This window comes from Neolamprologus brichardi, chromosome 15, assembly GCF_056152115.1.
Source record: "Neolamprologus brichardi isolate AB-2024 chromosome 15, ASM5615211v1, whole genome shotgun sequence".
NCBI classification, from domain to species: Eukaryota; Metazoa; Chordata; class Actinopteri; order Cichliformes; family Cichlidae; genus Neolamprologus; species Neolamprologus brichardi.
In genome coordinates this window covers 25688414-25708763 of record NC_142118.1, presented here as the reverse complement: position 1 = coordinate 25708763, position 20350 = coordinate 25688414, and the positions used below count along the sequence as shown (strand labels likewise).

Below are 20350 nucleotides of genomic sequence, written 5' to 3'. Positions count from 1 at the left end.
TGTCATCATGAGAGTGCTCTAGTGGAAACTCTTCCATGGAGTGAATCACCGGTGGCAGCGGGCCTCACGAGAATGCCCTGCCGTCTCCTCCTCCCCAGAGTCAGTGTCGGGCAACCACATGTCACCACTGAGCACAGCACAGACACTACACACCGCCAAAGGTCGTGAACGCATCCCCACACACTGCCCCAACAGGTTATTAAATCTGTCCCCAGAATTAAGGGATGCCTCAGGCACAAGCTGACTTCAGTCTTTACTATATGAATTTTGTGTTTTATTTGCAGCAGCACTATGGGATATTCATGAATGCCCCCATGCACACGTACAACCTCCACATACTCTGCCTCAAGCAGTGCCCTGGGCTGGTAGACCAGGGTCTTTGTACAGCCTGAATGCACCATAGTCTAGTGTATACCCCCTTGGCACCTTACCAGCACACTGTATGCTGAACCGACTACACTGTTCCTGTCTCCATGAACTGGTCCAGGGTGAGCAAGTTCAGCAGCTGAGCTTCCCCCTCTGACATCGGAAAAACAGCTTCTCACCACCGGAAGGCTAAGCATTGCCCTTTGAGTTTCCCTAGCTAGATGAGGCATAAACTGCAGCGACCATTTCTCCTCGGGCCACCAGAAAACCTCTGCAGTGGCCTGAAAAACTTCCAGGAAGGCCTGGGGGTCCTCTCCCTCCTTCAGCCAGGTCCTCTCCCTCCATCAGCCAATGGAGCATCACCACTTTGCTCACCAATGTAGAACAAAGTACAATACACAGAAATTATAGAAACAACACACAAACAAGAATCCACAGTGCCCACTCAAAGTAAAACCTGAATGGATTGTTGATGTAGAGTGTGCCAACTGGTTATCAAAATAACTTCACTGTCTTTACTGCCCTCTATCGGGTCTCCAGAAATATACCCACCAAGTATGAGTTAGATCAACAGGTGTTGAGCAAACTGCTCCTCTGTTCAATGAAGTCTGAATGAAAGTGTATGGATAAGCTATGCTTCAGTTTAACAAGCATAACCCAGTTGATTTTTTTTTATTTGATTACCTGTCTGAAAGTTTTCTATCCCAAGTCAGTTTACCTCTTGCATCCTGAAAAGGATAAAGGCACAACATTAGTATCAGGATATAAGATGGGAAGAAGAATTATTCAACTTTGTTCTCATAGACACAGAGGCAGACAGAATGATTTAGTACATAATGTAAATACTCTTTGTCTGTAGCAAAAATATTAATCATTAGATCAAATATTAACAATACGGTGCCTATAGGATACTACTAATACGGCCCATCAACCCTCCCAGGGTATGGCTGCCAAAGGTGCTAACAGGATGACTGAACACCAAAGCTGTTTTTTTCTTTTCTTCTAATCTTGGCTGCTCCCTTTATGGTTGACACAGTGGATCATCTGCCTCCATCTCACACTATCCCTAGCACCCTTCCCTGCCACTCCAATCATCTGCATATCCTCTCTCTCCGTGCATAAACTTGTAGTCTTGCTCCTTTCCTCTAACCTATTAGACTGCACACCAAAACAGTGTCCTTCAAATTCCTTTCTGTGACTGCATTGAGAGTAGCTATATTTTAACAGAGATTTTTAATTAATGCATTTTTAATTTCTAAAAAAAGAGGAAGATAAAATAAAGGGACTTTAATGATGTGGATAGTCTATGTATTTGTGAATTAGAAAACGTGTTTCTGAGTGAAAGAGACCCATGTGCAGACGGAATTATCTGCTCTACAGCTTTTCTAATGGATGAGGCTACCCATACTCAACTGCACACAGAGACACTGAAGAACCAGGTGACCAGAACCCAAATCCAGGGTACAGAAGCTCAGTGAATGTGGTGCTGAAGGTGTGGAGGTGGATCAGAGCGTCGGAGGAGACTCTGTAGAAGGACAGAGTGCCACTAGGACAGTCCACATACACCCCTACTCTGTGAGAGACCGAGGAGGAGGTGGAGGAGATGGATGCTGTTTCATCATTGTGCCAGACATGGTAACAGGCGTCATCAGAGCACCTCAGACTCCAGGACTGATCACTGCTTCCAAACCTGCAGCCATTACTGCTTCCTTTCTTTTTTATTCCTCGGTAACTCACTGATAAATCAACCTTCCCTCTCCACTCCACCTCCCAGTAACATCGACCAGTCAGACCATTTCTACAGAGCAGCTGAGGAAGCTCAAATCTGTCATGATGGTCAGGATATGACTGATCCTCCTTCACCAATGTCATTTTCATGTTGTTGTCAGACAGCTTGATCTTTGTATGTATTGTGTTTGCGCTGGGTGTGGGTTCACAGATATCTAAGGAGAACAAACACAATACAGCTGCAGTTACTCATCCATCATCTGTTCATTGATTGACTCTTTGATAATGACTACTGACATCACAGATGTGAATGAGTGATGTGACAGTTTAAAGATGGTTGAATGTGTGCTGCTTTGTATTTATGAATCACATCAAAAACACGCTTACATTTCCTCAGACCTGGTCTCAACCATCGGACTCCAGCAGGCCTCATCCTAAAGGTAGGAGGGGGGTCAGACCACCTCACTGTCTTTCACACATCAACATTACATGTATTTGTAATACATACAATGCAATAATGGTTGTCTAATAGACTCTATTGTGTTCATGTAAATGGGGATTCTTTTTCACAATCAGAAGGAAATTACACTAAGGTAATTATGGAGTTCAGGGTTCCATGCTAGGACTGTGCTAGTCTTACATTTGATCAGTATCTCTAACATTAGAACCATCTTCACTCAGAGTGAAGCTAAAAAACTAGTTTGTGCATTTATTACTTCTAGTCTGGACTATATACAGGTGAAATGTGTGTAGGGTGACAGTCAGTGGCGGGGCCCTGTGGTTTTGTACCCAGCTACTAAGGCTGACTTGAATGGAACTTGAGCTGCTGCATGAGGTTGAGAGATACTAGTTAGATATAGTCAGGCTCACTGCAGTGCATGGCTTGGGTTCTGGAATTAATTTCCTGGGAAGGGGTTGAACTCTGCTCCAGTCTGGAGTAGCCCTCAGTCGGATTAGATCAGGCAGGGATGCCCGATACTTCGGGACGTGACTGTTGGGAAAGGCCTGCCTGATCCAATCTGACCTCGAGTGGTGTTCTGTTATTGGACTTCTGTGCAAATTATACTTTATCCATAACAAACGCTGACCGTCAACAACAATAATAATCGTATTATCAGATCTGTAGGCATTGGTTCTGGTGAAGAGAGGTGCCAAACTTTCAATTGATCACCACTTGGTAGTGAGTTGGATTAGGTGGCAAGGGAGGATGCTGGACAGACCTCGCCCTCCTAAATGTATAGTAAGGGTGTGATGGGAACAGCTGGCAGGGAATGGACCATATTCTGCTGTGGGACTTCAGAGGCAGGTAACAGGTACAAGGAGGCCAAATGGAATGCAGATTCGGCAGTAGCTGAAGCAAAGTAGCAAGACAAATTTGGTGACGCAGAGGAAAAAGACTTTTGATCTGCCTTGAAGAGGTTCTGGCAAACCATTAGGCAACGTTATAAAAATAAATCTAACAAATAATGACCAATTAAATGACCTTTTGAAATAATATTATCCTAATCAATAACACTAATAAAAGTTGCAGGAAGTGAAAATACAAAAGAGGTATTCTTCAGCCTGGAGTCTTCTTTTAGCATATATGGATCACCCCAAACTGAGTAAGGAAATTTTTGTTCTTGGAGTTGCTTGAAGACATGCTACACACATACATTCATATCCAATTAGTACTTTTACTGTCATAAAAAGAAAAACGTTTGCTACTTGTGTGATTGTTCATGTAACACGTTTATTCAGCATGATGGACAGGCTGAGTAAAGGAAAGAGATTGACTATCACACACTGTCTGTGGCTGTACCAGACCTCCCATACCTGAGGTTTTTCAGTTTCGATTGTTGGTCCTCTAGTCTGGCTGACAGCAGAGCCACTCCTGAGTCTCCTGGATGATTATAACTCAGGTCAAGGTCTCTCAGATGGGAAGGGTTAGATCTCAGAGCTGAGGCCAGAGAAGCACAGCTGTCCTTTGTGATGAGACAACCTGAAAGACTGGAGGCAAACAAAACAACACAAGACTCACATTCACTCCTCGAACACAAGCAAAAGAAAATACTTTAATTCACTTTTCTTCTCATTCGATCAAACATGTTGATTCCATCGAAATAAATACGAAGCAGAGAAAAACTTCAGAGTCCTTTCTGAATACTTCTTAAATAAAAAATAAAAATAAAATAAAAAATAAGGTGCCTCAGTTATATAAAAATATTTGTAAGTCCCGACACTAAGCTTGGCAGATTTGTTTGGCCAAACATATACCACTTCCTCAAGAAAGAATTAAGCATTAAATTGAAAATAACACTAAGTGGGAGTGCTTGGTACTTGTACCTCACAAGATAATCCCTCCATCTCTTATTTTAATCACTTAAGTTAAACAGGTAATGAAGAAAATGGATGGATGGATTGATTACAAAATAAAAATAATGGAAATAAATCCAGAAATTAGTGATGAAGTTTAGTAAACTGGCATTTGACAATTGACATTAGTAAAGACAATCCTAACCAAGGTAGAAGTTTTTTAAATTATGAAAATTAGCTTTCAGTTATCTTTTTAATGTTACCTGACCTCAGAGTTTCCAGTTTGCATTGTGGATTCTTGAGTCCTGCGGACAGAAGCTTCACGCCAGGATCCTGCAGGTCATTGTTACTCAGGTCCAGCTCTCTCAAGCTAGAAGACTGGGAGCTGAGAACTGAGGACAGAGTTTTACAGCTTCTCTCTGTAAACTTACAAAAGCTCAGACTGAATAGAAAATGACAAGAAAAATAAAAAGAAAGAAGAAATTAAGTTTCAGTCAGTACCAGCACATTTGAATCACCAGGACTAAATAGGATATCTAAACACTTACAGTGCTTTCCTAGTTACTTTGACCACTGGCAGCAGCCTCAGAAGAGCCTCCTCTGAAGCAGAGTATTTCCTTAGGTCAAAAACATCCAGATCTTCTGATGACAGTAAGATGAAAACCAGAGCTGACCACTGAGCAGGAGACAGTTTTTGTTTTGAAAGACTTCCTGAACTCAAAGACGTTTGGATCTCCTTCCATAGAGAACAATCATTAATTTCATTCAGACAGTGGAACAGATTAATGCTTCTTTCTGCAGACAGATTCTCACTGAGCTTCTTCTTGATGTACTGGACTGTTTCCTGACTGTTCAGTGAGCTATTTCCTGTCTGTGTCAGTAGACCCTGTAGAAGAATCTGATTGGTATGAAGTGAAAGACCCAAGAGGAAGCGAAGGAACAAGTCCAGGTGTGCATGTGGACTCTGTAAGGCCTTATCCACAGCACTCTGGTGGAGATTTTTCCTTTTAGGTTTATTTTGCAAAAGTTTAGACCACCAGGATGTTTGCTGTTTTTCTAGCAGGTTGACTCCAGAGTTGATGAAGGTCAGATGGACATATAGAGCAGCTAGAAACTCCTGAACACTCAAATGGATGAAGCAGAACATCTTGTCCTGGTATAGCCCTCTCTCCTCTTTAAAGATCTGTGTGAACACTCCTGAGTACACCAAGGCTGCTCTGACATCGATGCCACACTCTGTCAGGTCTGATTCATAGAAGATCAGGTTTCCTTTCTGCAGCTGATCAAAAGCCAGTTTTCCCAGAGACTCGATCATTTTCCTGCTTTCTGGACTCCAATGTGGATCTGTCTCCGCTCCTCCATCATACTTGACTTTCTTCACTTTGGCCTGAACCACCAGGAAGTGGATGCACATCTCAGTCAGGGTTTTGGGCAGCTCTCCCCCCTCTCTGGTTTTCAGTACATCCTCAAGAACTGTAGCAGTGATCCAGCAGAAGACTGGAATGTGGCACATGATGTGGAGGCTTCGTGATGTCTTGATGTGGGAGACAATCTTGGTTACCTGGTTCTTATCTCTGAATCTCTTCTTGAAGTACTCCTCCTTTTGTGGGTCAGTGAATCCATTAAGCTCTGTCACCATGCCAACATACTCAGGAGGGATCTGATTGACTGCTGCAGGTCGTGTGGTTATCCAGAGGTGAGCAGAAGGAAGCAGTTTCCCCCTGATAAGGTTTATTAGCAGCACATCCACTGAGGTGGACTCTGTAACATCAGTCAGAATTGAAGTTTTGTGGAAGTCCAGAGGAAGTCGACACTCATCCAGACTATCAAAGATGAACACAACCTGGAAGTCTTCAAAGCTGCAGATTCCTGCTTGTTTGGTTTCAGGAAACAAGTGATGAATAAGTTCTACCAAGCTGAACTTTTTCTCTTTCAGCACATTCAGCTCTCTGAAAGTGAATGGAAACATGAACTGGATGTCCTGGTTGGCTTTGTCTTCAGCCCAGTCCAGAGTGAACTTCTGTGTTAGGACTGTTTTCCCAATGCCAGCCACTCCCTTTGTCAGCACTGTTCTGATTGGTTTATCTTTAACAGATGAGGCTTTAAAGATATCTTCTTGTCTGATTGTTGTTTCTGGTCTGTCTGGTTTCCTGGATGCTGTTTCAATCTGTCTGACCTCATGTTCATCACTGACCCCTGCAGTCCCTCCCTCTGTGATGTAGGGCTCTATGTAGATCTGATTCAGAAGGGTTGGGTTTCCTGCTTTAGCGATCCCTCCAAACACAAACTGGAACTTCTTCTTCAGGTTAGGCTGACACTTTAGAAGAAACTCTGGGTAAAATAACAACACATATTTAGATAATATGAAGCTTATGTGTAAGTTCATTAAGTGTTATGTCCCAGGTCATGATTTTGTGTGTTGTCTTTGGTCGTCACACCCAGTGTTGGGAAGGTTACTTTTAAAATGTATTCCAGTACAGATTACAGAATACATGCTCCAAAATGTATTTTGTAACATATTCTGTTACGTTACTCAATGAGAGTAATGCAGAGCTTCCCAAAGTGTGGGGCCTGCCCCCTAGGGGGGGGCACAGAGCCATTGAAGGGGGGACGCGGTATGAAAAGGAAAAAAAAACAACAACGCTTGGACACTCCTAGCACGGGGCACTCACACAAACGCAAAGCAGGAGATGAAGCATAGCTGAATATGTTTCCAAACCAACTTCATTCTAAGTCAAAGACTAGAAAATATGGTGAAGCATGTCTTCCCTTTGGCTTCACCTGCACAAGTGCTAGGGTAGGTCTCCCCTGCATAATTGGTTTTCACTTTGTCTGGAGCAGCGCTGGGCTGTTTAAATCAGGGACAAACAGTATCCCACCTTCTTGATTTTTAGTTCCCAAACACTTGTTGTAATGACAAATTACTGCTGACATTTTGGAGATGTTAGTTCTTTATACAGTAAAGTTACAAATAATATCAGGCTGATCCTGCCACGATTTGTTCCCCCTGTCTAAATCACGGACAAACAGTATCCTACAGTTGTTTATGTTTTTGAACCCAATTTGCACTGAGAGGCATTTTTTGAAAAATGTACTGATAGCAATGTTGAATATTATTACACAGGAAAAAAACAACTACACGTAAAATAATTACGCCTCTGCCTTTCTAAATGGAGGGACAGTAACTGCGTGTGTATATTTAAGCGTGTAAAACCTGAAGATAGTCAGATTAACAGTAACAGTATTTTCTTTCTATCTGCCATTCTGCAATTCATCTCATGTAAACAATAACGTGCGCACAGCATGGCGTGAAAAAAGGCACATACCTTTGATGTTGCATGACGAACTCTGTATTCCTCGTCCACACGTAAATGCAAAAAAGGAGTTTTAAAAAATCTCAGTTTTCGGTGAGTCGAAACGCCGTTTACGTGTGGACGAAAGGCCCAAACGCATGGAAACAGCTGCGCTTTCAAAAATACCCGTGTAGGTGTGGACATAGCGTAAAAGAGTTAGTAGTTTTATTTATTACAACCTGTAATTTATTGCAGATTACTTGTATTTGCTTAATTGTTTACTAAATGTTTGAGGTGTGAAATAAACCGCAATGGAGCAAAATATGGGTGTGTGTGGTTGGAGGATGTGTTTGTGCGCCCCCCTCCATATTTCTTGTAAAACAAAGGGGGGCCTGCCCACGAGGCTACATTCCTTAGGGCTATGCCTGTAACACTCTGCCGATTGTCTTCATATTAAATAATTTTTCTAAGTAATTTTTAAAATTATTTCTTCATGTCATTATGCAACTAGGGGTGACATCGGCCGCGGGATTGAGACCCAGGCATTAGGGCCTCTTAATGCGTGTTTTGTGTGGGCTTCCACTGGCGTGGAATTAGCAAAAATAGAGAGGGGGTAGACTAATATATGAAACAGCAAAAGACCGCTGTGTAATCCATTTATTTTAACAAAGTAGCTGTATTCTGAATACCACCTTTTTAAAGGTGTAATGGTGTTAACTGTGACGGAATACAGTTAGTCATATTTTGTATTTTAAATACATAATGGCGGTACCCGCAAATCTGTGGTACCGTTGGTCTTTACTTGGGAGCTGGGGTGTTAGTTTTCTTTTTTTTGTTTTTTGTGTTGCACTCTAGTTTCCCCTAGACGGGATGTAACAGCCTGCTTTTCTGTTCTGTACATCAGTTTCCCAACCACTGTGCTGCGGCCCATAGGTGTGCCATGGAAATGATCAGGTGTGGAAGATTATTTGGTTTCACCTGATTGGTAGTCTAAACAATCAGTGTGAGTAACAGGCAGAACAGTTACATTCTCTTCCACTAGAAGGCAATACAACTTCTTGCTCCAATTATATGGGATTCCAACTGCCATTAAAACAGAAGAAGATGAAGAAGAACTTACAGGAAATTACACGTAATAGCAATAGATAAATATTTGAAAAGAAAGAGTAGTTAATCTGATCTGGGTCCTGGAGAAAACTCTGATCCAGATAAAGGCCCTAGCATGAGTAGTGGTCAGAAGAAAGCAAAAAAGGACAAACCAAGCAAATTCTGCTATACCTGGTGCGCAGGGAAATATTATCAACATGCTTTTTGTGACATTTTAGTTTGGTGGTGTGCCGTGTGATTTTTCTAATGTGAAATATGTGTGGTGGCTTCAAAAGGTTGGGAAACACTGCTCTACATAACTACTGCTTTCCCTTCCTGTCAGTCTGAATACTGACATCATTACTCTAGTCCAGTTATCTTCTTTGAGCCAATCAGCCTGTGCTAACTCTCTGTTCTCTGTCATTCTCCCCTTCAGACTCTGTTTTGTTCAACCCACCTCTCCCCATCTCCAACTCAGCCAGAGCTCTATTTAAGTTCTGCAGTCTTCAGCCTACCACCACCAGCACTAGACTCTGGGGGCCCCCATCCTAAATCCTATCACTGCTGGGATTCCTGATGGGTCCTCACTCTAGTAGACAAATACAATAATTTCTCTCTCAATAAGTCATGTTCAATTCTTCTAAGTGATCTCTCCTCATTGAACTGTCTGTTGTTTATTGGTTTATGCAGTAATAAGAATGAACAATTTGAAAAAATGAGATTTTAGAATTGAAATTAGAAAAAAAAAATCCATATTTCAATTGTCACAAAGATATATCTCGATATTTCGATTCTAATATCTATCTTTCTGAACTAACTTCAGTATTTACTTTTTCTAAACTAGAAAAACAACCCCAAACATACATCCAAAGTCATTAAGAACTATCTTCAGCGTAAAGAAGAACAAGAAGTACGGGAAGTTATGGTATGGCCCCCACAGAGCCCTGTTCTTTTTTTCTCCTCTTCTCTCCTCATGTATTGTGTATTTCCACTGGGGTTTTTTTTTCTTACCTCTCTGACCTGTCTTCCCAACGTTATGTTTGTGTATTCTATGTGTGGTCGGAAGGGGTGCTCATCAATGTTCCCTCTAATTTTTCGTGTGGGTGATCGTGGCTCAAAGAGTTGGCAGTTTGTCTTGTTGCCGGTTCGAGCCCCAGCTCGGACAGTCTCGCTTGTTATGTCCTTGGGCAAGACACTTTACCTGCCGCTACTGGTGATGGCCAGAGGGGCCGATGGCGCGATATGGCAGCCTCGCTTCTGTCAGTCTGCCCCAGGGCAGCTGTGGCTACAACTGTAGCTTGCCTCCACCAGTGTGTGAATGTGAGAGTGAATGAATAGTGGAATTGTAAAGTGCTTTGAGGGCCCCGAAAAGCGCTATATAAATGCAATCTATTATTATTATTATTATGTGTCTGAGCAAACACAAAAACTCCCTGAGTGGTCCCTTGGACCACTGTAAGCAATATTAGACGTGTGCACTGTGGTCACGCCAGCATCGAATCCATCCAAGTTACATGGTTTATTAAAATAATCAAATTACGAATCCGCTACACTATTCTCTTCACTCACACTCTCTTGTATTAACTTTTGCTTAACTATGTAATATCAGTTTGCTAATTTAGTATAACGTCACTGTCACTCTCCGCCAATGTCTTAATTGGAATGTTTCCGTTTTTATTTCTTTTCCCCTCTCTCTCTCTTGTCACTGACCTTGCTCTTTGGTTTCTTTGCTTCTCTTTTCTATCACTGTGTCGATCACCTGTTTCCCTATCCATCCACAAACAACACTGTCTATTTCTACATGCTCACTCTGCACGATCACGCACACACATGTGTTTAAAGGCAACACATTTACAACAGCCACACAGCCCACACAGATATAGGACACACACACACATTTGCTCATTTTAGTTATTATGCACACACATAGTCAGACCTATGGAGCTTCTCGCCGCACATTTTCTTCTCTTTATTTACAAAAAAAAAAGTTTCCATTTTCCTCACCCGTCTAAGCGAGACACACAGCGTACATCATTAGCCACAATGATGATGAGGTTGTTTTATTACAAGAGACCCACATGCCTGTCACAGGTTTGAATAAACTTAAAACACCTGAGTTTCCTAATGTGTTCTCAGCCTGTTATAATTCTAGACAAAGAGGAGTAGCAATTCTAATACATAAAAATATTAATTTCACAGTACTCAATACAGTTATAGATCCAGAGGGCAGATTCCTAATCGTCAAACTATCTATACTTAACCAAAAGCTATGTATTGTAAGTATATATGGTCCAAATGTTGATGACCCCTCATTCTTCCACGTTTTTTTTAGTACACTCTCCGAACACCTAGATTGCACAATTGTTCTTGGGGGAGACCTCAACCTGGGACTAAATGAAGAAATGGATAGGCTCAATACAGCAGGAACTCAGCGTAATTGGCAATCAACAAATATAATCAAACAGTATATGAGTGACTTTGGTCTTTGTGATGCATGGCTCTCCCTTCACCCCAACAGTAAGGAATATTCTTTCTTCTCACATGTTCATCACTCCTACTCTCGTCTGGATTATTTTCTGGTCAGCAGCTCACTGCTGAGTAACATTTCAGACACTGAGATTCATCTTATAGCTGTCAGCGATCATGCTCCTGAATCTTTAACACTAATACAGAAGAATAATACTACACCAAGTAAAAACTGGAGATTTAATACATCACTGCTCAAAGACGAAGAGTTTATCAAATACTTTAAAAAAGAATGGACTCTATATTTAGGCTTTAATGACATTCCTGGAACATCAGAATCTGTCCTCTGGGAAGCAGGGAAAGCCATGATGAGAGGTGAAATAATCTCTTTCTCATCACATAAGAAGAAAGAAGAAAACAAAAATATTCAGGAACTAGAAAAAAACATCAAATTCTTAGAAAAAGCCTATGTGTCACACCAAGATCAAGAAATATTAAACAAAATACGCAAGACAAAAGTAGAATTAAATGAAATTATTAATATAAAGACTAAATTCTTAGTACAAAGACTTCGCCTGCAAAATTATGAACACGGTAACAAATCCGGACAATTTCTTGCTAACCAGTTAAAAATCAATAAAGAAAAAACAACTATATGTGCTGTTAAAGATTTATCTGGGAATACAATATATGATCTTAAAAAAATAAACACATTTTTTAGTGATTTCTATGAAACTTTATATACACCACAAATAAACCCATCTAAAAATGAAATTGATCAATTCTCGACAACATAACTCTTCCAAAATTATTAGACACCCAAGCAATGGCACTGGATTCGCCACTGATGCCAGGTGAACTCCAGGAAACTGTGATAAGTATGCCCAATAATAAGGCTCCAGGTCCAGACGGTTTTCCAACAGATTTTTACAAAGAATTCTGGACGATTCTGGCACCAGTTTTTCACAGGATGCTGCAGGAAATCAAAGAAAATGGTAGGCTACCACCAAATATGAACTCTGCAAATATCAGTCTCTTACTAAAACCAGGCAAAGACCCTGTATTTCCTTCAAGCTATCGTCCAATATCCCTTATTAATGTAGACCTTAAAATAATCTGCAAAGCTCTCTCAAAAAGATTAGAGAAAATAACCCCCCTTTTAATTCATCCTGACCAAACTGGTTTCATAAAAGGTAGGCACTCATCAACAAATACACGTAGATTACTTAATTTAATACACTACTCATGCAGTAAAAACATTGAAACCATAATATTTTCTTTAGATGCGGAAAAAGCATTTGACAGAGTTAACTGGAAATTTCTATTTGCAACTTTACACAAATTTGGTTTTGGATCCTCTTTCATAAACTGGTTAAAAATATTATATAACTCCCCAACAGCTTGTGTCAGAACAAATTACCAAACATCCTCAAGCTTCTCTCCACTGAGGGGCACCAGACAGGGATGCCCACTCTCCCCTCCACTGTTTGCAATTTTTATTGAGCCACTAGCAGCAGCAATTAGACAGGCTACAACAATTAAGGGCATAAAATGTAAGAATGTAGAATATAAAATCAGCCTTTATGCGGATGATGTGTTACTTTTTCTCCAAAATTCACAAACCAATCTCTCTGGGGTAATTGCATTGATAAATTCTTTCTCAAGTGTCTCAGATTATTCAATTAACTGGTCAAAATCTACAGTTCTTCCGATTAATTGCTCCTTCCATAATTCTTCTCCTTCCCCACTGCAATCTGGAAATATAAAATATTTAGGTATTAATGTCTCTCCTAAGCTTTCAGAATTAACTAAATTAAACCACATCCCACTTTTAAAGACAGTAGAAGGCGATCTGGCTAGATGAAAATCTTTACCCATTTCACTCATGGGAAGGGTCGCCGCTATAAAAATGATACCCAAAAATAAACTATTTATTTTCAATGATCCCAAATAAGCCATCACAAGATTGGTTCAGATCTCTAGACTCGTATATTTCTAAATTCCTTTGGAAAGATAAACCCCCACGTATCAGCTTAAAAACACTACAAAAGACCAAGGGTAAAGGAGGATTAGATCTGCCTAACTTTAATCACTATTTTTTAGCCAACAGGCTTCAGTTCATCTCTAGATGGTTTAAACACACCCTCTTAGATGAACCTTGGATAGATGTAGAACAGGCACTATGTAATAACCTAGAAATTTCAGACCTACCATTTATCAGCTCAAACATCAAACGACATGAATGCTTTAAAAGCATCAACATCAGCTCTTCTCTGACAGCATGGTGGGAGTTTCTAAAAATGACAGAGTCTTCATTAATCCCATGCAAATGTACACCTATCTGGAACAATCCGGACATATTACAAAACAATAATATGATAAACTTTCCAGATTGGAGTTGCAAAGGAATTAAATACTTGGAACATATATTGCAAGGAACAGACTTTATTTCGTTTGACAGACTAGTTACACACTATGGGATCAACAAGAAACGATTTTTGGAATATCAACAAATTAAATCCATAGTAAAAAAGAAATTTAATCCCAGTGAAGCTGAATTACAAACACCACCAAGTGTGGTACAATTTTTTAGTCTAAAACCCCCCAAATTATTGTCTAAAATATACAGAACACTTTCTAAAATAGATGAATCAATATCCCTTCCTATTGCAAAATGGGAAGCAGATTTATCGATCAGCTTAGACCAAAACCTTTGGTCTCAGATATGCTTAAAGACCTTTCAATGGATCAGAAATCCCAGTTTGCAATTAATACAATACAAAATATTACATAGAGTGCACTATACTGGTCATAGGATGTTCAAGATGGGCTATACGCCTTCCAATAACTGCTCACACTGCACAGCAAATACACCGGACAATTACATCCACGCTCTTTGGTTCTGTCCACCAGTTCAGAAGTTTTGGCGTGAGATATGTAAAGACTTATCAAAGTGTCTGAAATGTAACATTCCAGCCTCCCCTTTAGTGTGCTTGCTGGGCAACTTGGATGAGGTCACTGCAGAAATAAACACAGCCCACGTTGTTTTTACGGCCCTATGCATTGCCAAGAAAATGGTCCTCATTAACTGGAAAAATAAAAATAATCTTAATTCTAACCAATATAAAAACCATCTAATAGATCACATTAGTCTTGATACAGCCTCTGCCATCACATTTGATCAATCCCTTTGGGCTCCTTTGATCGGCTTCATCACCTAGTGGGGGTGGGGGGTCATGGTTTGGTCCTGCCTTCGCTATTGTGGTTGACATGGGGGTAGGGACGGCCTTAGGGCATCTGGGGAGTCCCTAGGGATGTTTTCCCTGGAGGGCCTAACCCGGGGGATGTGGCCATGACCTGGTTAGGGGCTCTGGTGGCTCTTAGATGGTGTTTTCCTTGTGGCTGCATACAGCGGAGACGGGGGAGGGTCTGTGCTGGCGGACGTTGGTTACTGGCCTGGTAGCCTGGCTTCCCCTGCGTGGGTCCGGGACGGGCGTGGAGGCTTGGGGGTCTGGAGGTGCTCCGCCCCCGGTCTGGGGTGCTGGCTGGGCCTTGGGGGCTTGGGTCCTGGCTGTTGTGTCGCCGGAGCTGTGGGCGGGTGGGTCCAGGGGGGCTCAGCCCCAGTGCAGGGGACCTCTGGTGCATCGGCCCAACTAGGGGGCTCTCTAACTGGTGGGGAGGTTGTTATATCTTTGCAGGTGGTCTCCTCTCTACAGGAGCTCACTCTGCAGGTGGGGGAGAGATATAGGAGAGGTAGAGAATGAACTCAACCTGGGTGTCTATTATCTTGTGTAGTTTGGGAGATGATTGGATGATGGGGTGGGTGCAGTTTTCTCTGGGGTGGAGTCGGGTGGGCTGCCCCGGATCTGTGGGGCTGGGCGGTGCTGCTGCTGTGGGCCCCAGTCCAGATAGGCCCGGGCCCCCTTGCCCTGGTGGGTTCCAGAGTGTGGGGGTGCCTACTGGGGTCAGCGGGGGAACTGGCCCCAGGGAGGGGCCGCTTGCCCCTCCCTTTCTTCCCTCCCCATCCTCAGCTGCCTCCCTATTCCCGCTCTACCACACCCACCCACACACGCAGGGCTTGGGGTGCAGGTATGTCACCAGGGTGCAGGGGAGGCACTCCCCTCTGTCCCCTTCTGGGCGCCTGTGCCTCAATTTTATTCTGCAACCTAGACATCCACATTACTCACACTCTCACATAACACATACATATAGGGCCTTAGGGGTGGGCACATTTTACAGCATCCAGAGGATGGTCGGTGTATTCCAAACCACCACTGGTGCTGGTGCCCTACCCTCAATTTTAAATGCATATAGACACTAAGGGTTTGAGGGAGGAGCCGTGCTCTCCTGTGTTTTAAATGCACTTTAGAACAGCGCTGATGTGGCTTCACTTCGCTTTGCTAGCTAAAACACCGGTGTCGGCCCATAAGGACGCTGTCATAGCCTGTCAATGACGTTGATTAGCTGCGTATATATGAATGTGAATCGCATCATTGGCTGGAGTAGCCAGTCACCGGTCACTTACTGACTCACACTGCAAAACAGAATGATTTTTAACGTATTTATTTTCATTTCAATTCAGGTTAGATTTTTTTTGTGCACAACGCAGATTTTCTGTGCGCAGAGACTGTGCCAGCAGTGCGCGATTGCGCACACGCGCAGCTTAGGGGGAACATTGGTGCTCATGATGGTGCCAGATCGTCTGGCAGTCTTTAAAACAATTTCCCTCAGATAAATAAATTATCCCGAGGGATCAATCAATCTCAACATCATCGAGTGTATCTGGGATTACATGAAGACACAGAAGGATGTGAGGAAACCTACATCCACAGAAGATCTGTGGTTAGTTCTCCAAGATGTTTCAAAAACTGTGTGCAAGTGCACCTAGAAGAAGGCAAAGGTGGTCATACCAAATACTGTTTTTATTTAGATTTCTCTTTTGTTCATTCACTGCATTTTGTTGATTGATGAATATAAATGATTAACACTTGGAACACCCACTCCAGGTCAGGGACAAGTTGCTACCTTAAGAGGAGGAGTTTAAGTATCTTGGGGTTTTGTTAATGTGACAGGAGCACAAGATTAAGAGATGGATTGCAGTATCTACATCATTGCAGACGCTGCTCCAGTCTATGGTGGTATAGAAAGAGCTAAGCATAAAAGTGAAACTGTTGATTTACTGGTTTATCTACGTACGTAACCTCACCTATGGTAACGACCTATGGCTAGTGATCGAGAGAATTCAGTTTTATTTTTATATTGCCAAATCACAACAATCACCTTAGACAACAAACCTGAAGGCTCTGCCTCCCATTTTCTTTTAACCCTCTAAAGCGTAACCTGTCACTGCTGTCAGGTGCAGCATTTCAGTGACATTAGGGTCATTACAGTAATCCTAGGTTGCAGCAGCCCCACAAAGATGAAGTTTGGTTAAGAGAAGACCGTGAGTATTTAATGGAGCTCTATGGAAAACAGACATTTCATTTGGCTTCTTTTTTCTGTGTTATTTACCACGATTTGAATGTGGCGTCATGCCTGGGATTACCGTAACAATCATAATATTACTGAAAAAGCACAGAGCGGATGCTTTCAGGAACCGTTGGACTCTTAATTGGTATAAGAGTTACTCTAAAGTTTGAAGAGTTAGTTTGACCTAAAACTGACACGAGCGTCCACACTCCCATTAGTTTTAATGGGTTTAATACTCTAGGAACAACAAGTAAGCCAGCTGTCTTTGGGATCAATTTAAGGCTTTTCAGAAACTTTTAGACAGCCTGATAATAATGAGTTACAATAATCCAGCCTCGTAGTAATAAATGCATGAACTAGTTTTCTGAGCATGAGAATAAGATTATGGATACAAGCGGCAGAAATTGGTTTCCTCTGAGGGTGTTTGATGCTCCTTTGGGAGGAACTCAGAGTAGAGCCACTACTGGTCCTTCTTGAAAAGAGCCAGTTGGGGTGGTTCGGGCCTCTAACTAGGATGCCTCCTGGACTTCCCCCTAGGTGAGGTGTTTTGGGCCACAGAGAGGAGAATCTGGAGGAGAGTGAGGCCACATAGGAGAGGTGGCTGGCTGGTGTTCCACTAGATAAGCTTAAGGAAGTCACCGTAACAAGGGAAGTATGAGCTTCTCAGTGTATGCTGGTGCATTTTCATTGTTATGTAAAAGAGACCCATTTTATTTTTATCTATGAAGCTAGCTAGCAGAAATCAGTTCTTTAAATTAGGTTAGATGCAAATGTTCCATGACCAGGTGGGTGGGCTTGTTCATATGTGTCCCACACTGGTGTCCTGATGTTTATTATTCAGTTCTAATTCTCTGATGTTTGTTACTCCAAGTATATGACAAGTATTTGGTTCTATTATGTGAACATAGACTGATGTGGACAAGGTGGAGGTCTGAACGTGGAGGCCACTTTGTTTACTGTTGCCATGTTAGTTTGTGAAACTGAGCATGCCCATGTCTTTGCAGGTAAATGTGTATCAGATACCCTGCAGAAAGATTTTGTCAACGCTCAGCGTTGTGACTCTGTGTTTTTTGCCCCACAACATCCTGTGATGCTTTAAAATCATAAGCATGTTTATTGTAGCCTGCTCATTGTAAATCTTTAACAGCGCTGATTATTCAAACTGTGTTACCCATGTTTAAAAAAGTGTCAACAACATTTGTTGACACTCTGGATTGACAGTTGTAGTGATTTAGGGCTATGCACATAATAAAGATCTGTTTATATTTAGATATTAAAGAGGTGTTTTTAGCCTGATGCTCCAGTTTCTATGCTGAAAGCCTGAAAGGTAATATGAGTGATACCTCTGTATATCTACACAGTGTTATTAATGACATAGTGCACAAGCTGTAATTAAAGAAAAGAGGCCAAATACCAGACTCTTATTAACGGAGACTTCACAAACATGCACTCTGACCTCGTCACTTCCTTTCTGGTTTTAATGAAAGCAGATGTTCAGCTGCTTGTAAACAGCAACTGGCTGTGTGTGTGTAGTGAAAGTCCAATAATTGGAATTATCACTTCAGATGGAGGTTTGTATATGTGTCTTGAATTGTATGTGCCATTGTATGTGTCTTTAATGATGGCGCATAATACTCTCCTTTTTCTACAGACCCTTTCAAGTCTGTCACATGTGCTAAGGGTGAACTTGCCCTAATCCATGAGAAACACAGGGTGCCAGTGGTGGATCTACCAAATCTGGTATTCTATGGCAAATCCCAATAAGGCCCCACAAACCCACTAGAGGAAGCCTGGCACTCAGGACACCCTCATGAATCTTTTGGCCAGAAAGATTCACACCAGTGGAGGAGTTGGACTAACTGTGCAACCTCTGTAGGGTTCAGGTATTGCCTAATTCATTTCAGTTCAGTACCCTTAGGCCCCCTCCTTGATTCAAAGATAGTCTTTCCCTTTTCATGTAAATGGCCTTCTTGATTCCCCGCTCAAACCAGCATTCCTCCCAGAATGTGTACATCCTCACATCATTGGAAAATGACTGGCCTGGTAGGTGTAAGACACCATGTTACAATGCTGTGATTGCAGCCATTCCCCAACTCTGTTAATGGTACTCATGGCCATTGATCAATGATCAATGGTCAAGATACGTTTCTCCTTCCTCTCACTGACCTTTATTCTTCTTGATATTCTTCATTATTATTCTTGTCACCCTCACAGCATCTTTGGAAGCATACGTGAGGAAGATCAATTCCACTGTTCCCATTATGTCTGCTTTCTCCAGATGGATCTTTTTTCTGGCCTGGAAACTAGCTACAGGCACATTCTGCAGGATCCACTGGAAGTATCGTAGATCCTCCTCATCCAATTCCCGCAACATGTGCAGCAGCTGCTCCTCTACAGGTTTTTCCATCTCTGTAAAAAGTCAGAGGGCATTTTCAGCTGAAGGACGAGACTCAGGGCATCACATTAAACCACTTTATAGCTCATTAAAGAAACATTGTCTGTTCTGACTATTCTGGATGGATTCATTCTTTAAAATAACCTGAAGCTATATGTAAAGTCTGTGTCATGAATTCCCCTCGTTTAACATCGCTGTGTACGACAGGAGGAGTAAATGTGATCAGGAAACAGTAACAGACCTGGAACGACTGAAGGCAGCTTCTTGTTCTTGGTGAGCCTCCTCTGACTTCCTGTGCCCTTATTTAAACAGAGTGGAGAGGTTTTAATCTCCAAACGTGCTCCTAACCTTGAGAGCTGAATCCTGGTTAGAGTCCAGCTGAATGTTCCACAAGAAACCCAAAGTGTAACCTCGGGTTGTGCAACGTGTGGCTGACGCTGCAGTATGTACACCTGGGCAGCTTCTCCTCAGATCTCCTGACCTCCCGTGGCTTTTATTCAACATTAAATACAACAATGGTTTAAGTTCAGGCCAAGCTAACCTCTTCTTAAGCATGAAGCTGAAGTTCTAAACCTGCAGTTCCTCTAGCATTCAGCAGAGGCAGCATTGAATCAGTCCTCAGAGACTCCCGTGCTAAACATATTTACAGCCTGATACCAAAATAATTTGCCCCATAACAGCTGCACGAGGGGAGAATGTTTTTACACATCCACTGTTTCTATTATCAGGGGCATGGCCTCTTTGACTGACAGGTAGTGTACCTTAAAATGTTCATATTTCAAGCATTTCTTCAAGACTTTAAAGTGGCCTTTTTGCCCCACCTGTATGGGTCCGTAGTGATGGTGACACAGCGAGAGATCCAACCTGAGAGCTGGCTCATGATGGCGTGGGTTGGGAATGTGGCGGGCTCTACTGTGTTGTCAGTTCACTTCCTGCCTTTGCCCTCACATGCTGTATAAAGTGCTTTGAGAGCTCCGGGAGTAGAAAAGTGTGATATAAGAACCATTTGCCTTCGGGGCCCAGAGAGATGGACAGCAGAGTTGCACATTGTGAAAAAAATAAGACTCGCCACATTGACACCACCCTTGGAGTCGTGGGGTCCTTTGTTACACCCATTAATCAGCTGGGCATTCCCGATGGTGTCAGTAGGTGTGTGACTGTGTGGATGGAGGAATTTTGGACTTGATGAAGGAATCGCTTTCTCCCTGGAGTAAAGGTGAGGCCTTCACTTTGCCGTCTCGTCTGTAAGTGA

The 20350-nt window shown here is 42.2% G+C and overlaps 1 pseudogene; it reads right to left on the bottom strand.

Annotated features, from left to right (window-relative positions):
* Positions 1–1764: 1764 nt before the first annotated feature.
* LOC102782143 (NACHT, LRR and PYD domains-containing protein 3-like) overlaps positions 1765–20350 on the bottom strand; it is a 305914-nt pseudogene continuing 287328 nt past the window's right edge.